At 46.4% G+C, this 21103-nt stretch overlaps 2 long non-coding RNA genes across 2 annotated transcripts; one reads left to right on the top strand and one right to left on the bottom strand.

Annotated features, from left to right (window-relative positions):
* Positions 1–2425: 2425 nt before the first annotated feature.
* Positions 2426–3865, bottom strand: LOC135309393 (uncharacterized). Its single transcript, XR_010369666.1, has 3 exons — positions 3673–3865; positions 3044–3216; positions 2426–2591 (listed from the first exon to the last, which is right to left on the bottom strand). It is a non-coding gene; the product is annotated as an uncharacterized LOC135309393 (long non-coding RNA).
* Positions 3866–14771: 10906 nt separating this feature from the next.
* LOC135309392 (uncharacterized) lies at positions 14772–20954 on the top strand. The gene is made up of 3 exons (XR_010369665.1): positions 14772–15590; positions 18278–19825; positions 20910–20954. It is a non-coding gene; the product is annotated as an uncharacterized LOC135309392 (long non-coding RNA).
* Positions 20955–21103: the final 149 nt, after the last annotated feature.

Genomic DNA, 21103 nt, shown 5'->3' with positions numbered 1-21103 from the left:
CCCGCCCCTGAGCCCTCCCATATAAAAGTCCCCGCTCTCCTGTTTTCTGTGAGTTTTGACCCTGGACTGTCCATGGAATAAGGCTTTCCTTGGAACCCATACAGAAGGCCTCCTCTTCATCCGTATCTCCACTGTGCGCCTGACCACCGGCTGGTTCCGTAGAGCGTTTGCTCTGAGCCTCACCTGGGATCATCCTGCTTCTGAGCTGTGTCCCACACTCGGCGTGGTGCCGGGGGCAGCTAGCGGAATTCCAGCACCGTGTCGGAGGACGCTGAATGGTGACAATGCCACAGCTTCCTTTCTGCCTTTGGTTCTGTACTGTGAGTTTTTCCTTTTTCAAGCTCTAGAGAGGAAGGGAGGCTCAAAGGCAAAGTTTTCTCAGCAGTATTTACCAGGGATTTCAACTGCATTCCCTGTCCTCCCACTTCTCATGACTCAAAAGGAGCAACCACACCCTCCATCCTTTCCTCATTCACTTTCTATTTTAAACACCTTTATTCTATGGAATATGCAGAACAACACCTTCTTAGTCCTCCTTTTCCCTTCATTTTGCAATCTTTTACTATTACCAACACAGAGGGATCCCTTGGGGCCAAATTTAAACCCATATTGTGCTGCAATTGAGGGTGATCCTTCAGATAAACAAAACATATTCAGCTACACAGCCTCATTTCATTTTCTTTCTCTTCACAAGAATAATAGTAACCAGAACAAGGTAGAATAACTCAGGGTTCCATGTACTGGCTTCTTCTCCCTGTCTTCAAATATATAAAGGTGCCACTATTGATCACAATATTTATTGAGGGTTTTCTTAGTCTCTGTGGCCCCTGGGGCCTCTCTTATCTTCTTCCATTGTTTCAATAGGCATCCCTTTTATGCTCTGCCCTGTCCTTCTTTGCCGAGCCCAGCCCCACCCTGCCCCACTCGGCCATTACTTTCTCTGCCCTGCCCAACATATATGTGCTCTGCCATGTACTGCTTCACCCAACCTGGCCCCGCCCAACCACACCCTGCCCGACCCTGCTCCACCCCTCCCTGCCCTACCCCACCCCACCCTGCCCCGCCCATATTTGCCCTGCCCTACCCTGCCCAACCCCATCATGCTGTACCCTCTCCTGCTTCGCCCAACCCAGCGCTGTCTCACCACACCCTTCCCCACTATGTCAGGCCCCCTTTACCCCACCCCACCCCAATTGACTTGGCCCCCTCCTGCCATGTCCAACCCCATCATGCTCCTCCCTGCCCAGCTCCACCCACCTTTGGCCCACCCCACTCCACCCTGCCACATCCTGCCCCACCCTACCACACCCAGCCCCACCCTGTCCCACCCTCCCCAGCCCTGCAAGGCCTGAGAAGAGATGACACCCCTTCCCAAATTAACATAGTAGTTCAGCAGAGAATCACTGAGCGATCTGCAGAACTACGTTTGTCTGGTGGCTCAGAAGAACCATTGTTCCTAAAAGTCCTAAAAACACCATAGAAGAGGAGACCACCTGGAGAGACCAGAGGAGACCAGCTGGAGCTCCAGGCACAGCCGATGATTGGCACAGCTGAGCCTGTGGGAAGCTCCCATAGCTTCTGCCTTCTCCCTCCCTGTTGACGGCTCCAACCCTCCTGCCCTCAGACACTGCCCATCCCCACTTTCTCCCTCCCACCTCACGCCTTTGCTTCACCTGCCATTAATAAACGGTTTGGCTTCTTCACTTTGCCTGCATCCCTGTGGAGCTGAAGCGCCGCAAATCTGGGGCCCTGGGACACACAGGTCCCTGCTGCCGTTCTCTTCCACGCCCTGCTTTGTGCACAGGAACGAGGGCAGGTCAGGCTGGCACGGTCCCTGTGCTGAAGGTGCAGTTCCACAACCCTGTGCAGTTACAGATCCTGCTGAGCACACGGAAGGCCAGCAGTGGCACAAGGAGCCTGGGTGTCAGGAGCGAAGTCGTGTCTGAGGCCCTGCCACATTTGATCTGCTGTTGTGCACATCAACAAGATAATGAATGAAATCAGGTCCAAAAATGCTCCTGGCAAGGCAAGATCCAAATTCTAGCAGCTTTTCCACCTCCACGCTGCAGGAATTCATGGGTCTGCTGGGTAGGGAATGTTCATCCCAAATTTTCTGCCTATGTGTCTAGGAAAACTCTAATGACAATGCTGATGTGGTGATTCAGTCTTCTGAGGTTTTTTGGGACATTCTTTTGGGATTTTGGGGCCTGGGACCAGGGGAGAGAGCAGGACACAATCCAGATCCAGAAAAATCCCATATAGCACTGGAAATGAGCGGAGCTCAGTGAAAACAAGCACAAAGGAACTGGGGAAAAAAGAATTTTTAAGAAGGGATAACAGGGGAAAATAAGGATAAAATTCCAAATGAATCCACTGGTAAAGGATAACCTGGAGGCGCAATAGGAGAAATTCCAACACAACAGGCTACCAGGGCCTGGGAGGGCCCAAAATTTTGGTTTTATTTAGGAAGATTTTAGGTTTTTTTTAAAATGCTACTGGAATTTTTTTCAAAGAGAATCCTACTTTTCCTTTCTGAATGGGCTGGAAGTCTCCTCCTGTTCATGCTTTGCTGGTTTTGCCCATCTTTATTCCTGAATTAAAAATGACAAAATAAAAAACAGAAAAGGGGTTGTTAAAAAGGAGGAATATTAATAATATGAATAACAATATTAATAATGTTAATATTAACAAAACTAGTAATAATAATTGTAATGAATAAGGTGTCAAGATCCTGAATATTTCTTCTTTGTAGATTTTTTGGGGAGTAAAAGTTTAGTGTTTTATTTTACTATTTAAAAGATGTTATCTTGCCATGTGTTATCCTGGAGATTAAACCTGCTTTGGTGTCTTGGGTTGTTTGGGTTTTTTCCCCAGAGTTGCTGGGAATTTTTCCAGTTGAAAAATAAAAGGGGCTAATGATTGGAAAAAAAAAAAAAAAGGTAGGGAGAAAGAATAAAAGGGTGGAAAAGTTGGAAAACAAAAAAAAAAAACAAGGGGAAAATCTCTTAAAAATATAAAAAGCAACCAAAAAAAGAACAGTTACACTTTGTTTCCATTGTGCGCCTGAGTTCCTTGATTTTTCCACATGTTTTTGTGTAGTCCTGAGTTGTAGAGCTCTCCAGACAGGATGCTGAGCTTGGTGGAGATTGCGGAGCCGCCGGAGCCATTCCCAGTTTTCCTTCCCACCAGTAGTATCCGATGCCGTCACACACGTGTCTATTTTGGAGCACCAAATGTGCCATTGTTACAAATTCCCGATGCCCAGAATGACAGGATTCCATGGGAATTTCTGAGGGGAACTGGAGGATTTGAAATTCCCGATGCCCGGAATGCTGTTATTCCATGGATTGCCAGTGTTGATGGGAAGTTGTGAGGGGAATCAGATGATTCTAAACTCCCAACCCCTAGAATGCCGTTATTCCATGGTATCCCAGTGTTGCCCACCAAATGCAGCCCTGGACCATCAAATCTAACTTGTGACCAATAAATCCAACGGTTCACCACTAAATTCAACCTTGGACCTTCAAGTCCAATTCTGACTATCAAATTCAACCTTGGGATGGGATGGGATGGGATGGGATGGGATGGGATGGGATGGGATGGGATGGGATGGGATGGGATGGGGCCAAGCCGGCTCAGGCACCAGCCCTGTGGCCCAGCTCTGACACTCACCATCCTGCAGCAGCTGGATCGGCACAACCTCCTCAGTCTCCACTTCTGGGTCAGGTTCAGGCTCAGGCTCTTCTTCCTCCTTCTCCACCCAGGCCAGCTTGGGAACTCTTGGGGGTCTCTGCTCAATGAACTTGCCATCCCCCTTCGGTTCTGTCCATGGGAATGTCCCTAGGAGATGGATGGGATGGGATGGGATGGGATGGGATGGGATGGGATGGGATGGGATGGGATGGGATGGGATGGGATGGGATGGGGCAGGATGGGGCCAATCTGGCGGCAGGCACCAGCCTTGTGGCCCAGCTCTAGCACTCAGCCTCCTGCAGCAGGATTGGCTCAATGTCCTCGGTCTCCACCTCTGGGTCAGGTTCAGGGTATCTTTCCTCTTTCTCCACCCAGGGCAGCTTGGGCAGTCTTGGGGATCTCTGCTCCATGTCAAAGATTGAAATAATGGAAAATTGCAAGACAAATGCCAAGTCCTGCAGTCTGGCCCTGAGGTCACGTCTACAAGTAATTCCTCAGAAAAGCTCCGGGTCGGACACGAACGAGTGCGCTGTGCGGGGGCTCCTCACAGCACCGCTCTGTCCTGTCCTGTCCCGGCGCCTGCTCCGAGCGCTGTGCCGTGCTCCTGTCACTGCCAGCTCCTATGTCACCACGTGTCACAAAGGACACACTCTTCCATTCCATGCCAGGGTGACCGTGCTGCAGCGTGTCACAAAGGGCCTTTGCACACACTGACACCTGCCCTGGGGCCATGCCCAGCCCACCCAAAGTGGCCCCGGTTGGAAGGAATCCCTGGCCCCAAGTGTCCAAGGCAGCCCGAGAGGATCTTTAGGAAGGGCTCAGCCCATCAGCAAACGCTGTCCTGCTCTGCGGGCTCAGGGCAGCAGAAGGAGCCCCCAGGGCTGCCGAGGCAGCCCCGCTGGCAAGGGCACGGGGCCTTCCATGGAAGCTGGCACGGCCTCCTTGGGACACGTCCCGGCTGCTGGCCATCCTAAAGCCGCGGCTGTGACAGGCACAGGGAACGTGTGGGCCAGGGCACCAATGCTGCTCTGAGCCCTGGGGCTCGGGCAGCGCTGCCATCAGCAGGTGTGGCAGAGTCCCCGCCCAAGCAGAGCTGCCAGCCCCCGAGCCCTGGCAGCGCTGCTGCCCCTCTCCTGCCCCAGAGACCTGTGCCCCGGGGGGCTTCCGTGCCACAGGGAGCCAAAGCCCACGTGCACTGGGGGCTGTGCTCCTCCCTGCAGGGGCTGTTGGCAGGAGCACCTGGAGCAACTGCCGGCAACACCTGGCATCTGTCAGAAGCTCATACTCCATGCTGGAATTATTTTCTCATTGAAGTCATTTCCTGCAGCATAAAAACATCTTTACACTGAAGACACAGAAGAACCAGGCATTAAAGAATCCTCACTTCAGGAAAGCTTTGCTTCCCATTGATCAACTCAAGTAGTTCATAAAAGCTGCAAACTTCCCAAATAAATTGAGATGCCCTAAGAATTGTTTGAGAAACAAGGCTCACTTTTAAAATTTCAACAGTTGATTAAACCTTAACAAAAATGCAACAAAGACTGAATAAGGAAATATTCCAGGGCTGAGAGTCTCTGTGACCAAAAGCCACGTGCTGTTCTATAAAATGGGTGCTCTGCCTTTTATACCCTTAACCCTTCCCAAAGTTTTGTTAATCAACTGTTTCTCTGCCATCCGATGGTGGAGATCACTTTCTTACATCTTGATTGGAGGTCGGGTGTTGCCATGCTCTGCCTCCTGGTAACAAGCTCTCCCTCCCCTTAATGCCCCACTAGAGACAGCAATACAGGGGGGAGGGAAAGAGTACTATGGAGAGAGCATGCAAAAATAACATAACTATACATCTATAAAACTTCTCTTAACATACTCACAATATTCATCTCTTAATTTTGAGAGCCACCTATCGCATTACTCATTTATAAGAACTTCAAAGATTTTCAAGTTTGCTTCCAACTCAAAGCAGCAACTCATTTGCCTTAATGTCAACCACTGAGAATCACTTTAGAAAACGTAACACAGAGGCAAAAAAGTGGCCATCCATTGGTTTGCAAATGTTTTTCTGTGAAGGAATGATAATATCATCATTCTAAAGGAATAAAAGCCCTCATGGAATGAATGTCCAATCAGTGTTACAAAAGGAACCTGAACAAATGAGTAGATTGCAAAAAGGCCAGTCCTCTCCCTGGCAGAGATATCTAAGCGGCCAATAACGTACAGCTCTCCCCTCTTGTTCCCTGCAGGAGAATCAGGACCTGGGGGCCACATTTGGACACTCTGGCAGGACGGGGACCGGCTCTGGTGTAAGGTATGTAATAAAGAGAGCGAGAACAAGGAGGAAAGAAGATCAGGAAATGCAGATTGTTGGTGGAGAGATTAGGATTTTCTTTTACAGATTTGGTTTGGCTCACTGGAAAGACAAATGGCTTTGAGCTGCAGAAAATGAGTACCCACAGGCAGTATCAGGGAGGACTAGAGGAAGGGCAGAATATGTCCCTGGATGAACTGGTTAGAAAGACATAGCAAGTGTATGTAAAAAGGGATGCTGAAAAGGAGAAAGCAAAGACAGAGAGGTGATGGCAGAATTTTTACAGCCCCAGAGGGCCCCAGGACTCAAGTGGTCCCCCATAATAGAAGGGACTGGGTGGCTACAAGGAAGTGGCAGAAGCATTTCCCTCCTCAGCAGGGGAGAGCCAACCCAAACAGCAGCTGGGAAAGAATCAGTGTGCTATGTGCTGGGCAGAGGGACACTGGAAAGGGGGAATGTTCACATAAACAGCTGGACCCTCACAAGGAAGAAGTCCAGAGGATAATGGAGATGGATTGTTAGAGGTGTGTCCTGGGTTGACAAGGAAGTGAGTTTTTTGGGAAGTTGTGTTCAAACCAATCAGTGGTCAGATTTGAATATGGGCATCTGGTGTGGCCATGGGAGACAGGGACACTCCTCTGAGCACACGTGGTTAAAAAGCAGAGAACTCCCAGGAGAACTCTCTCTTTGTTTCTGCTGGGCTGAAGAGGTTGGATCTCCCCTGCCCAGCCACAGGCTGGGTGAGGGAGGGGAAGCCATGCGGCCTCGGCTGAGGTAGGCCAGAGCCTTGGACAGAGAAGGGGAGTGAAGGCCCTTGCAGGATGGAGGGGTGGAGAACCACTGAGATGTCCTGGGCAGCCCCCAGAGAGAGAGTCTGCCACCTTGAAATCTGATACCATGTGCTGGCAGCAGGGCCGGCCCAGAAGGAGAAGGATGGGGCGTGTGGCGAGAAGGTGCCCGGCCACTGTGGGAGTTCTGGGCAGGCAGAGCCCGAGATTTTAACCCTTTTCTTGGACAATGAAAACTTGGTGGAACATGAACCCTCCTAGAAGAGAGACAGACATGAAATAGAAAGAATTGGGCAAGTGTGGTGAAAGTCTGAGCAAGTGAAAGTTGTCCGAAGAAGATGTAGAAGAATCCTAGATGAGGGGAGATGATGGAGTGGCCTTTGGCTGGACTTTTCTTGCATAGCCATAGATTGAACCAGTTTTTCCTGTAACACAGAGACTGCATTTAAGGAGATGCAATGGCTTGAGCCAAGAGAGTGAGCTGCTGTAGTGACTGCCAAGTGCAGGAGTGAAGTGAACAGAAGAAGATGAGGAGGGTGTGGTGGTGTCCTCTGTCTTCAGGGAAGATCTCTGTTCTCTAAACCCTTAGCCCCAGGGGAAGTGAAAATGGCTGGGAGACTGTTGTTCCCAGATGAGAGATGGTTATTCTTTAGTACTTAGCGAAGCATCCTTAAAAGGGAACCCTATAAGCTGCTTTGGTCCATGGACAGTGGTGAGAGCACTGTATCATGGAAGGAGGATGTCACCATGGCAGATTTTCTCCAGGCGGTGCCACGTGAGACATGGAAACACAAGAGGTTTCAACTGTGTTTCCTGAAGAAGACTATGGTACAAGAAAGACTCCTCTCTCCCTTGACAAACTGAGAATTGATTGTCTGAGGGGTGGTGATGAACTGAGAATTGATTATCTGAGGGGTGGTAACTTAACTGAGAATGTAAAATTTGTCTCCCTGTGCTTGGGTAGAAACTGGGTAGGGGAGAAGGAATGTTTGGGAATGTTTTAATTTTGAATTCTGTGTGTTCCTTTTATTATAGTTGTAGGTTAATAAAGTTTCTTTTCCTTTATTTCTAAGCTTAAGCCTGCTCTGCTCAGTTTCTGGTCGCATCTCACAGCACTCATTTGAGGAAATTATATTTTCATGAGTGCACTGCCATTGCACCAGCGTCAAACTATAACAAGGTGTCAAGGGACTCCCTTTGTAGCAGGCAGACACCACACTGGAGCCCCTGTTAACTTTTAAGGTGGGTTCAGATTGAGAGGAGCTATATTTCCTAGTAAACACAGGGGCCTCTCCATTCACCTTAAATTTTATCCCTAAGGTGGGGGAATTGTCAAAAAGATCTTCAATTGTTCACAGGGTTGTGGGAATTGTAGTCTATTCTGTAGGCTTAGAAGTCTCTGAGAGCATTTTTCTCTGAAAGAAGTGTGGATATTGTGGTAAATGGGTTTAGGGATTGAATTCCTTTGTCTACGTGGGGTTTTGTGCAGAGCTGAAAAGTTGCTGTTTGGAGGAGACTCAGTTGCTGTGCTTTTTGTGTGTTTTGTTGTGAAAAGCCAGAATTGGCAGGTTTCAGGCATGAAACCAATAAAAAGAGCAAACTGCTAAGGTGAACTGCTCCAGGGTGAAAAGCAAAAGCCTGCTAAAACCCTGAAATTAAATCAACTCAAATGCCTAATTCATAGACTGCAGCTCTTGAAAAGCATTTTAAAAGCAGTGTCACCCCCTCTGCTGAACAAGCTATTGGAGGAAACCCCACTGAACAGCTGTGGGAAACAACAAACACTGGAGAGGGGTGGGGAAGAGCACACGCTCATCCTTCTCCCCACTCCAGACATGTTAACGTCACAAAAGCTAACCCTATAATAAATAACCCTGCATTTACTGCAAACTCAGAACCTGGAGATGTCTCAGCCAAAAACATTGATGGTAAAAGTAGAGAGCTGTTACTCCTAAAACAGGAATGGAAATAGTAGAAGGGATGAAGAGGTACACGGGTAAGAGAGTTAGAAGGCTCTTATTGGTACTAAAAGAGAAAGCAAGGATGGTGTATGTTAATTGCTATGCAGTCTGGGCTGGTGCCATAGGGTGATTTTGTCAGTGGCAATGTTCATCGGCAAGTGATTGGAAAAGAGGTTTGGCAAAGGGAGGATTTGAATGGTTGTTTTTACAGACTCAGTCCTAACAAATCCATATAGGATGGGTTAAAACCCAGGTGGACGACCAGATTGACAAAGATATTGAAATGATAAAGAGGATCAGCTGACAAAAGTCAGAATGATAAAAATTGATCCACAACACACAATTTGATAAATGGTTACATTGTAAATTAGAGCATACTGGAAATTGTTTTTTGCAGCACAAAGCTGAGGCTGGCAATTGCCCTCAAAGATGGGGAGCGGTATTCTCACACAGTGTTCCCAGTGCCAGCTGAGGGTTTAAGAAAAAACCATCCAGAGCTGACACGAGCCCTACATATCAAAAGTAACAAAACACTCTGGTCAGCTGGGCAGGTAAATGATATGGGACCTCTGAAAACATCGAATGGTTACAAGTACATGCTGACAGGTGGAGATGGTATCTGAACTGATAGCTGCCACTCAAAGGAGACGTGCTGATGCAAAAACTACTGTTTCAGGACTCGGTGACCGGTTTTGCAGCCTCCAGTCCCAAACTCTGTGTAGGGTGACACTCCTGTCTGTACGAGTCTGGTGTCCCCCAGACAGAAGCAGTTCCAGCGAGGCCTCGCAAGCCGCTCCTACGCTGCCCCGTCTGCAGCTCTGAGAATAGCGCCGTGTTTGCAACTAGAGGCCACGGGGAACCACTGCCGTAACTCTGCGGGAAAAACATCTCCATTATTGCTTAACTTCTGCTGTTTTGGTTTCTCTCATGACCTTCAGTGCTTAGGTGTACCCTCACTAGACAAAAGACTAGGTGTGTGCTCGGACGTGAGGCTCAAGCAGCACTGAGCAGGACGGTTCACAACCTGCACGGCTGTGAAAGCTGCTACTGCTGCTGGAGCCCTAGAAGCAAATCAAACCAACTGATTGTCTCGGTTTGAAAAGACAGGTGTCTGCTAAGGAAGGCAGGAGCCTCCCTTGAAACGGGAAAGGCAAACCCCCTCCCCCTGAGTTATTATAATTTTGAAATTAAGGGGCTCTCAGGCAAAGGTATGGGAATAGGAATAACAGTTCTTTACTAGGGAAGAAAATAAAAATGAAATAAACAATGCAGTGATAGAGGACAACACTGACAGAGAATACAACCTGACACCCTGTGGGTGAGGGTGGTGCTGGCAGTCCCATTAAGTGGTGGCTGCAGCCCTCCTGCAGTGCCAGGTGTGGTTCTGGTGGGGCAGGGATCCTGTAGAAGGTGGAGTTTTCCTCTGAGGGTCCAGTGGTGGTGTAGATGGGCTTGGTCTTCCTCTGGGAATGCAGAGCAGAAGAAAGCTGCCCCTCTGGGAATGCAGTGGGGAAAGGCTGCTGTGGTGTTCCCAGTGTCAGATTCTGTCCAGGAAGGAATGCTTGGTTCCTCCCCCTGGGTGCAGCATCTCCCAATGGCTTGAGGAATTTTATCAGCCATGCAGGACACTCAGTGGCCATGAACAGAAGATACCTCCTGCAGGGAGGATTTGTTGTGGAAGAGATAAAGAAAACTGCCCCACCTGGTTTTACCAGGTGGCCCAATTAAGAGAAGAGAAGAGAAGTGCCCCACCTCCTACAGATGGCAATAGAATACACACCCCGAGCCACATCTTCCATTTCCAGCCTAAGACACTGATGGGCACAGAGAAACCATACTGCATTGCACACTAACTAGTCAATCTGCTGTAACCAAATATTGACAATTATGGGATTGTTTACATGTTCATGCTTACAAGCCGACATTTGCAGTAACGCAGCATGGCTCATCAGCCATCCCAACAAAACTAACCATTTTGTTTTTCCTAAACAGACATACAAGAATTGTACCTGACCCTTGAAAGAGCATTTCATTACAGTATTTAAATGGAGAGAACTCCAAACCAAACATATTCTCTAAAAGTCTTCCTCCAGCTGGAGTGATGCTCCTTCTAGAAGGAGAGACTACCCAAATCTCCATAAATGAACAAAGCTTGAGGCTACAATCAGTGCCTTGAAACAAGAATTTACCAACCTTTCAAAAGTAATGAACAAAAGAAAAAAACTTTGGATTTACTTTTGTCTTCCATAGTTACCTGCACCGGTTGCTGCGTATATGTAGGTCAGACTGTGAGAATACAGAGTGACCCAAAATACATTAGAAGGAACACCACAATCTTTCAGGAAATGCAAAAGAACCAAGGCAAAAATATACTTAATGGAATAACCTGATAAATTCCAAATTTAAATGTGGCCATATGATAACTGATTGGTGTAATAATCGTAGTTCTGACATTAATGTTCGGTACGTGGATTCTATTACAAATTTGCAAAATTGCATTGAACAAGATGTGTAAACCTGACAATAGCCATTTTCTGTCAAAAGGTATCAAAAGGACGAATAACTATTCTACTTCAACTTGTTTACATTAAATCTTAATTAATACTACTGAAATACCAAATGTGTTGATAGTTCTAATTGCTTTGATTAACATTTGTGTATGTTCTGTTGTTTTCTGCAAGTATTGCTTCAGGAATACTTGTGTCTTCCCTCTGACTGTCACAGTGGGTAGAAAAAACTTCTCCTTGAATGTAACTTGAATTTCCATATGATTATAAGGATGAGTTTGTTCATCTCTTCCTGCCTCTTCAAAACAAGACATAAAATTCCCAGTTGAAGCCTAAGCAGGTAGAAACAACTGAGTTTCATTACATCTTTGATTCCACTGAGACAACCAGACTGTTCTAGAACACATAAATATATTTGTTATATGACTGTAAAATTGTCTGACTTGCTATTTTAAACACGAATCTGTGAAATACTGAACTTCACTGAAGAAGAACACTAGACTAAGAAGCGTGAATGGAAAAGAGGCACTGACCATCTGTTATACTCCTCCAATCCCTAGAACAGAGAAACTACCTCCACAACCTCTTCTTTTTTCCTGATTTGCATCTCAGCCTCCTACGATTTTAGGACTCAAGGTGTGGGGAACATCCTCAGCTACACGGACTCGTAACAACACAAGTAAAGTCACTTATTGGATTGTCCCCAGCTCCCTTGAACACTCTGAATTTATCCTGTATTTTTTAATCTCTTGGTTTATCATTAAGCTTTTTTTCATATATATATATATGTTGCATAATCTAATACATAAAATGCATAAACTGAAGCAACAGCAGTTGTGAGGAATTTGAAGGCTTGTGTTGTATGAATTTGATCATTCTGTATCCATCCACAAAAGCATACAAAAGCTGCAAGGTTTAACAGCTCAAATGAAAGCAGATGGTGGGTCCTGGTTAGATGATTTGTTCAAAGGATGGAGCTTTGCACCTTGGCTAAGGGAGCTTTGTAAAATGGGTTTATGTGTGTTGGCTGTTTTAGTGCTGATACTAGTAGTAGTACCTTGCATACTTCGGTGTGTGCAACAAATGATGGACAAAACTATCAAAGGAGTTTTTATTATACGAGAGAGAGGTAGGAAACGGATTCACAGAGTTCTCAAAATCTCCCAGAGATGGTGCATGAAGGTATGGACATGGAGGAAGGTTTTGAGTTAAGACCTTGGAACAGGCACAACTTTTTCGAACAATGAATTGCAATTGCTATCAGACATGACTTATACCCTTTGAACAGGCTGGATTTCCACAGCATTAAAATTGCGGTGTTGTAACATGGCAACACTTAATGCAAGCAAAAAGACACTTTAAGCAAGTAATAGGCAGATATACTGCAGTAAGGCTATGAAACGCAAGGTAGTTAATAAACGACACGGTTATGCAGGTTTCTTTTTAGTTGTACCGAGAGGGGGAATTGTGGGAATCCTTAAAATCAGAGGGTTGTGGGAAAGCTGCAAAAGGCAGGCCTCAGAGACAGCAGAACTGTGATCAGAGCTAAGCAGCAGCCATAAGATTTGTCAGCAGAGAACTTGTATGAGAAGTAGAAAGTAAGGACAAATAGAACAATGGTCTGTGTGTGAGTGCTTGGCTAGAATGACTCCCTAAGTGTAGGAGTGTGGCCCCTGTTGACAGAGTGACAAAACCATCCTTTGTCCCCCTAAAAAGAAAAGAAGCCCAGATGTTTCTCTCATCAATTAGGTGAAAAGGCATCTCATAGGCCTAGGGGACTTCACCTCAAACTTAAGGGCAGCTAATTGGATAGAAGCCAAAAAGTCCCACCTGAACAATTGGGTAGAAAAAGAAAAGAACAAAGGAACTAACGGCTTTCGGGAGGTGTTTTACTAGGAGCACATCCCTTGTACCTGGCTCGTTTTTTTCTGTTTGTTATTTTGCCTTTTATTAAACCTTTTTGTTTCCAACACTGCAGCAGAAGCCGTCCTGCTTATTTTATGCCCCCAAAAATACCTGAGCTGTCTTGGGAGTATTACATTCCTGCGAGAGCTTACAAGACCTGGCTCGAGGAGGAAAATATAATACCTAAGAGAGAAAAAAGTATATCTAGCAAGGTATTAGGACGTTCTAGGCTTAATAATGGAGCTGTGTACCCTGCATTTTAATGTTTACAAGCTGGTATTGCATTTGAAATGAGCAAGCATTGTTTTAACCAGGGCACATGTGATTATAGTGGTTGGATAAAATGCACTGTCAATATGCTTCTGCTTTGTGTGATTGGTCAAAAAACCTTTTAAGTGAGTTGTAACATTGAATTCTTTGTCTGCTGCCAGGCATGCGAGCTGCTGGGATCTTCCCATTGTCATAACCATGTAATGAGACTGATTCTGGAAAATGAACAGCTCGAGACGCGTTCCCCAGCAGTCCCGTCCCGTTGGTGATTTGTACATAGAGCCTTGGCTGGCAGGAGGTGTTAGAACACATTCTATATTTACACCCTAAGGAAAAATGAAAAAGAAGGAAAATCAATCTTAAAGAAAAGAAAAATCTCCCTTGGCTCAGGTAGCTCCAGCAGACAGAGAGCTTCTCAAATCAGCTCTGCTCAGAGCTCCAGCAGAACAGGCAGCCACGGCCCCACAGACCAGGCCACTTCTTGTATGCCCTGGGAAACTGATCTTGCAGCTACTGCAGATGGAGCCCGGCGCTCTCTCCACAGTCCTGAGGACAAAGGCTGTTTCGATGGCCAGGCTTCTGGTGGCAAGGCTGACATTCTCTGCCTTGTCTTCAAGGGCTGCAAGAGAGAGGAACACAGCCATGGTCAGCTCCCGGATCTGCGGGGCCCAGAGGAGACCCCCATGGCAGGGCCAGCCAGCCGCCTCTGGCCTTGGCCAGGAGGGAGCAGAGACCAAGGAGATCAACCAGAAGCTAATGCACACCATTGCCCAACTTGCCCTGAAAATCTCTCTGTTTGCTCTGGCCACAGCAGCCCTCGTGTGCACAGGAAGCAACGGGACAGAGATTGCAGCTCCCCGGGGAGCCAGAGCTGGCAGCCCCTGCCCCCTCTCAGCCTGGCTGATGTGCCGGAGCTCTCCTGGCTGCCCCTCAGGTGCTGCCCGGCCATCCCTGTGAACACAGAGCCTGTCACGGCACCAGGGGCACAGCTCCCTGCCAGGAGATGGGGCCGAGCTGCGGCGGGATGGGGAGGGTGGGACAGGGTGGGGCTGGGTGTGGTAGGGCGGGGCAGGATGTGGCAGGGTGGAGTGGGGTGGGCCAAAGGTGGGTGGAGCTGGGCAGGGAGGAGCATGATGGGGTTGGACATGGCAGGAGGGGGCCAAGTCAGTTGGGGTGGGGTGGGGTAAAGGGGGCGTGACATAGTGGGGAAGGGTGTGGTGAGACAGCGCTGGGTTGGGCGAAGCAGGAGAGGGTACAGCATGATGGGGTTGGGCAGGGTAGGGCAGGGCAAATATGGGCGGGACAGAGTGGGGTGGAGTGGGGCACGGAGGGATGGGGCAGATTCAGGCAGGGTGGGGTAGGCTGGGGCCAGGTTGGGTAGAGCAGGAGTATTGCTGCAAGGAGTATTGGGCAAGCCAGGGCAGGGAGAGGTGGGGCAGAGTGGGTTGGGGCGAAGAAGGACAGGGCAGAGCATAAAAGGGATGCCTATTGAAACAATGGAAGAGGATAAGAGAGGCTCTAGGGGCCACAGAGACTAAGAAAACCCTCAATAAATGTTTTGATCAATAGTGGCCCCTTTATATATTTGAAGACAAGGAGAAGAAGCCAGTACATGGAACCGTGAGTTATTATGCCTTCTTCTGGTTACTATTATTTTTGTGAAGAGAAAGAAAATGAGATGAGGCTGTGTAGCTGAATATGTTTTGTTTATCTGAAGGATCACCCGCAATTGCAGCACAATATGGGTTTAAATTTGGCCCCAAGCATCCCTCTGTGTTCATGATGGTAAAAGATTGCAAAAGGGAAAGGGAGGACTAAGAAGGTGTTGTTCTGCATATTCCATAGAATAAAGGTGTTTAAAATAGAAAGTGAATGAGGAAAGGATGGAGGGTGTGGTTGCTCCTTTTGAGTCATGAGAAGTGGGAGGACAGGGAATGCAGTTGAAATCCCTGGTAAATAATGCTGAGAAAACTTTGCCTTTGAGCCTCCCTTCCTCTCTAGAGCTTGAAAGAGGAAGAACTCACAGTACAGAACCAAAGGCAGAAAGGAAGCTGTGGCATTGTCACCATTCAGCATCCCCCGACACGGTGCTGGAATTCCGCTAGCTGCCCCCGGCACCACGCCGAGTGTGGGACACAGCTCAGAAGCAGGATGATCCCAGGTGAGGCTCAAAGCAAACGCTCTACGGCACCAGCCGGTGGTCAGGCGTACGGTGGAGATACGGATGAGGAGGAGGCCTTCTGTATGGGTTCCAAGGAAAGCCTTATTCCATGGACAGTCCAGGGCCAAAACACACAGAAAACAGGAGTGCAGGGACTTTTATATGGGAGGGCTCAGGGGCAGGTACAAATTATCAACCAATAGGAGAAGGACTGGGGAGGAGCACAAGGCGGGTCTTACAGTGTTTGAACCAATGAGGAGGAACAGGGGAAGGGTTGACATGCACCAATAGGGCTTCCAGGAACAGGGAATTGTAGCCATGATATTTTGTGAAAAATCCTTTGCTAGGATTTTTTCCTATTCTAGCAGAGAAGTCTCAGAAAAGAAATGTAAACAATTAAATATCTGATGGCTGTGTAATGTGGTCTGGACATTGTTTACCAACAGGTGCATCTGTAATTGTCCATGTGACTTGTTTCTACTTAATAATCAATCAAATTTGCAGCTGCATGGGACTCTGAGAGTCACGAGATTTTGTTTCCATTCCTACTCCTTCTAGCCTTCTGATGGATCCTTTTCTCTCTATTCTTTTAGTATAGTTTTAGTAATTAATTTTTAATATAATATATATCCTAATATAATAAATCAGCCTTCTGAAACAAGGAGTCAAGTTTCTCGTCTCTTCCCATGTCCTGGCACCCTCAAACACAACCATAGGGAATTGACAGGGAAGTTTCTAGACTAAAGGGTTGGTACAAAGTGGGATTGACAGCTGAATGGGAAGAGGATGAGGGAACATTCCAGATGAAGGAGCAGGCTTAAGGCAAGACAGACAGCTAAGATAGGAGGGTACAGACAGAGCCATGAACATAGGGGATAACAGAACAAACCACTACAGAGAAAACACACCACAACAGCCCCCCTTGGACTTGTTTGCAAGGGCTGGGAGGAAGATCACCATCTTTTCAGGAGGTGACCATTCAGTCACTCTTATGGGAGGCAAGGGGACCTTTGAGTCTGATGAAAATCAAGGTATCTCTTTTGTTAGCTGATTTAGGAACCTGGAAATTTCTGGCTAGACAATACTGGCATGATCCATCAGGAACAGCTAAAAGATTCAGGGCATTTGTTAAAGCCCTGGACCCAGACTGGGAGGATATAGATCCTATGCTAGATGCTTTAGCAGACACAAGGAAAGAGCTGCTAGTAAAAACTGCACGGAATTATGGAAGAGCCATACCATGGGCAGGAGACAATAGAGAAGAAACATGCCCTCTCACCAAACCTCCCTGGGACTGTAATAATTCTGGTCACTATCAACTCCTGCAGAGGTATTGGGAATGGGTCAGTTTTGGAAAATGGTATCCCTAAGGCTGTCATTTGGAGTGCACCACAGGAAGTAAAACAAAGGCCTTTCAAAACCCCAACTGAATTTTTGAACCATTTCAGGAAGCCATGCATAAATACACTGCTCCACACCCATCTGATGAATATGGCAAAAACCAACTCATTTCCCTTTTCCTGGGCCAATCCTCTAATGATATTAGGCAGAAATGAGGAATTTAAAACAGAAGACCGGGTATAGAAAAACTGCAAGAAGCAGCATGGAGAGGTCATATAAATGTAGTTGGGTAGAGCATAAGCAACTGGAGAAAGGAATGACTAACACGACTATTGCAGCCCTTAGAGGGGCTGCACCACGCAAAGGCCCCTCCTCAGGACAAAGAAATGGCTGGGGTGGGCAGAGAGCTCTCCCTAAACTCTGGACCACTCATTGTGCCTATTGCGAGAAAGAAAGGCATTGGAAGAGAGACTGGCTGCAACTCAAACCCAAGGTGGTTGCAGAACTGAATCAATGCAAGGGCTGGCTGGAGGGCATCCCCTCAGAAAACCCTCTGGTCAAAGGAGAACCGGGGAAAAAGATGCGGAAAATGAAATATCTGGTGAATGCGGGTGCAACACATTCTGTATTAAATATAAAGTTGGGAGAAATTGATCCTGGTAAAGTTGTGAAGGTTGTAGGATACAAAAGTCAATCACAGAAGCTATCCTTTTTAAAACCACGACCTTCTAAACTGGGAAAAGCAGTAGCAATGCTTCAGTTCCTATATATGCCTACGCCCCCCAAAACGCCTCCTAGGAAGGGATTTGTTGGAAAAATGACAGGCTGAAATGTAGTTTACCCCTGGAGGAGTTCAGATCAAAGTCAATGATGAACAAATGATTATGTTCTAAGTCTAGCTGTCATTACAAAATTGTCCAAAATAGAAGACACACAGAAGTTGTTCTTAGTCAGGTTTGTCTTAATGTCTGAGTGGATGGGAACCCTGGTAAGGCCAAAGCAGCACAACGTGTAATCATTAAACTTAAACCTGGAACAACACCAATAAGACAATAAACCTGGAACACCACCAATATGAATTAAACAATATCCACTTCAGGTGGAAAACATAAGAAGGGTTAAGCCTATCATAGAGAATTTTCTAAACTTTGGGTTGTTACTGGAATGTGACTCGGAATAGAATACCCCCATCTTACCCATACAAAAGCCTGGTGGCTTGAACTACACTCTGGTTCAATAGCTACAGGCTATTAACAAAATAGCTGGAGATCTCCACCCAGTGATTGCAAATCCATATGCTTTGCTAAGCAAACAAAAAGATGAATCTGGATGGTTTACCATTTCAGATCTCAAGGATGCTTTCTTCTGTATACCCTTGGACCCTGGCAGCCTAAACCTGTTTGCCTTTGAATGGGGAAACCCAGAGACTGGAAGGAGAAGTCAATTTACCTGGACTGTAGGACCACAAGGATTCAAGAATAGTCCAACCATATTTGGAAAACAGTTTACTGAGGATTTTGAAAGTTGGGTAACCTGATCCACAAATGGAATTGTGCTACAATAAGTAGATTATCTACTTATAGCCACAGAAACAAAAAAGACTGGAATGGAGAGGAAGCTTATGAAATGACCTGGGACTAAGCGGATACAAGGAATCCAGAAATCAAGCTCAAATAATCAAACAAGAAATCATTTACCTAGGATACAAAATATCCCAAGCACAGCAGGAACCAAGACAGGAATGCAGAGGGACCATGCACCGAACCCCACTCCCTACTAGTGGCAGAGAACTGAGAACCTTTCTAGGAATGACTGGATGCTCTATTAACTACGGTGTTAACTGTGGACTGCTGGTGAAGCCACTGTAACAGCTGTTAGAAGGCAATCCCAGAGACCTGAAATGGACATCCACAAGTGAGAAAGCCTTTCAAAGCGGAAGGAGGAATTGAAAAGAGCACCTGCTCAGGGTTTGCCAGATGTCTTGGAACCGTTCCCGCTTTTCTCTTGTGAGGGGCAAGGGATGGCATTAGGTGCAGTGGCTCAAACAATTGGCCCATAGAAGAGAGCAGTAGCCTACTTTTCAAAACAACTGGATGAAGTAGAGAACAGCCTCACTGTGAGCAGTTGCTGATCTTGCTTCCAAACGTCCAAGAAGCCTGGGCATTCAGTCTAGGTCAACAAATAATTGTGTTTCTCTCACATTCAGTAGGAGGAACTCTTGAGCAAAAGGGTGGGCATTGGCTGTCAACCTCCAGATTCCTTAAACATCAGGTAATTTTGGTGGAACAATGGGGTATTACCAAACTAATCTCTTCTCTAGTTCATCCAGCAGCATTCCTGGCCACTCACCAGACAGACAAGGAACCTTTGTAGCATGACTGTATCAAAACCATGACATGCACTTTATTCCAGCTGCCCAGATCTTAAAGAAAGCCCAATTCCAGGAGCAGAATCTCAGTACACGGATGGGAGTGGCTTTGTAAGAGCAGATCAGTGAAAATCGGGATATACAATTAGCACTATGGAATAGAAGCCCTAGACAAGTCAGCTCAGAAGGCAGAGATAATCACTTTAAGCTGTACCTTCTGACCAGCCTGAGGAAAAAGGATCAATACATGAACAGATTCCAAGTATGCCTTCAGAGGAATACATGCCATGAAGCAGTTTGGAAAGAAAAGGACTATTGACAGCTCAAGGCAAGCAGATTAAGCATTCAGAAGAAATCTTAAAATTGCTGGAGGCAGTACTAGTACCTCAAGAGGTTGCAATGATGCACTGCAAAGGACATCAGAAAGGAGAAAAAGACCTCAGAAGAGGTAACAGGTTCCAAAAATAACAGCAGAAAAAAAGCCATGCTGAGATTTAGCATGGCTGCGATTCACTAATTCCTGAAGGTAAGGAACAATATGACAGTCATGTATGTCATATATTCAGAATGATCTAGAATTATCAAAGAATTTGTGAGCAGAACGAAAACATCATGGTTTTGCAACTCCTCAGGGATAGACAGTTATGCCTGAAAGAGCATTGTGAAAATTAATTACAGATGAACATAATTGTGTACACTGGGAAGGGGATGCCTTACATAATTATTTGAGTAGGACAACAGAAAGATTCAACCTGTACTCTACTGTAAAGCAGGTAAGCCAAGGGTGTGAAATAATGTCTTAGAACCAATCCACAAACTAGGACTAGAGTTGATCTTGGCGTAGTAGGCAAGGGACAATATCCTGGACAGTACTGGCAAGTTGACTTTTCTCAATTGCCAAGGAAAGGGGGCGATAAATACCTTTTACCTTTCACTGATTCCTTCTCAGCGTCACCTGAAGCATTCCCAACCCAAACAAATAAAGCCAAAGGAGTTGTCAAGATTTTGTTAAACAACATAATGCCCTGGTTCAGAGTGCCTTTAGACATCTCCTCTGATGGAAGGCCACGTTTCCTAGCAAATAGTGCTCAGCAACTTTGCAATAATCTCCAAATCAACGGGCACCTACACAGGCTGTATTGGCCCCAGGCCAGCAGCCAGGTGGAAAAGAGGAATTATTTGCTAAAACAACAACTAGTCAAAAGTGGACAAGAGGCCAACATACCGTGGCCCCAGGCCCTCCCTTTGGCTTTATTACAGATTTGAGAAGGTCAAAAATAAAAGAAAATTTGAATCCCTTTGAATCACTGTACAGAAGACCATATAAGCATAACTATCAAGGGGAAGATACTGTACAAGTTGGGGAGGGGTAACTGCAGAACCATGTTGTCCAACTGACACAACAGCTGCAGAAAATAAATCAACACATTTTGAGCACGTGAGGAAGAGGATGCTCCTCTCCACAAATCCAGCCTGGGGACCAGGTATACGTCAAATCCCCTGAGGGAAAGCCTCTTATCCCAAAATGGAAAGGACTCTAATTAGTACTTTTAATCACTTATACAGCCTTTAAAGCTTGAAGCGTTAACCTCTTGGCTACACTATTCCAGAATTAAAAGACTTCTGCAAAAGGCAAGTGGAGTCCCCAACTGGACCTCAGAAAGAACAGGAGAAACCAAGATGCGCTTCACACCATCATTTTCTTCCTGATATTTCTGGTCAGAATCCAAGCCACAGTAGGTGACTGTCACTACCATCAATATCTCCTTGGCCTGAAAGATCCTGGCAGATGGAACACTCAAAA

Source organism: Passer domesticus, chromosome 10 (assembly GCF_036417665.1).
Source record: "Passer domesticus isolate bPasDom1 chromosome 10, bPasDom1.hap1, whole genome shotgun sequence".
In the NCBI taxonomy this organism is placed as follows: domain Eukaryota; kingdom Metazoa; phylum Chordata; class Aves; order Passeriformes; family Passeridae; genus Passer; species Passer domesticus.
Note: the sequence above shows the minus strand (reverse complement) of the source record. Positions and strands in the feature narration are given on the sequence as shown.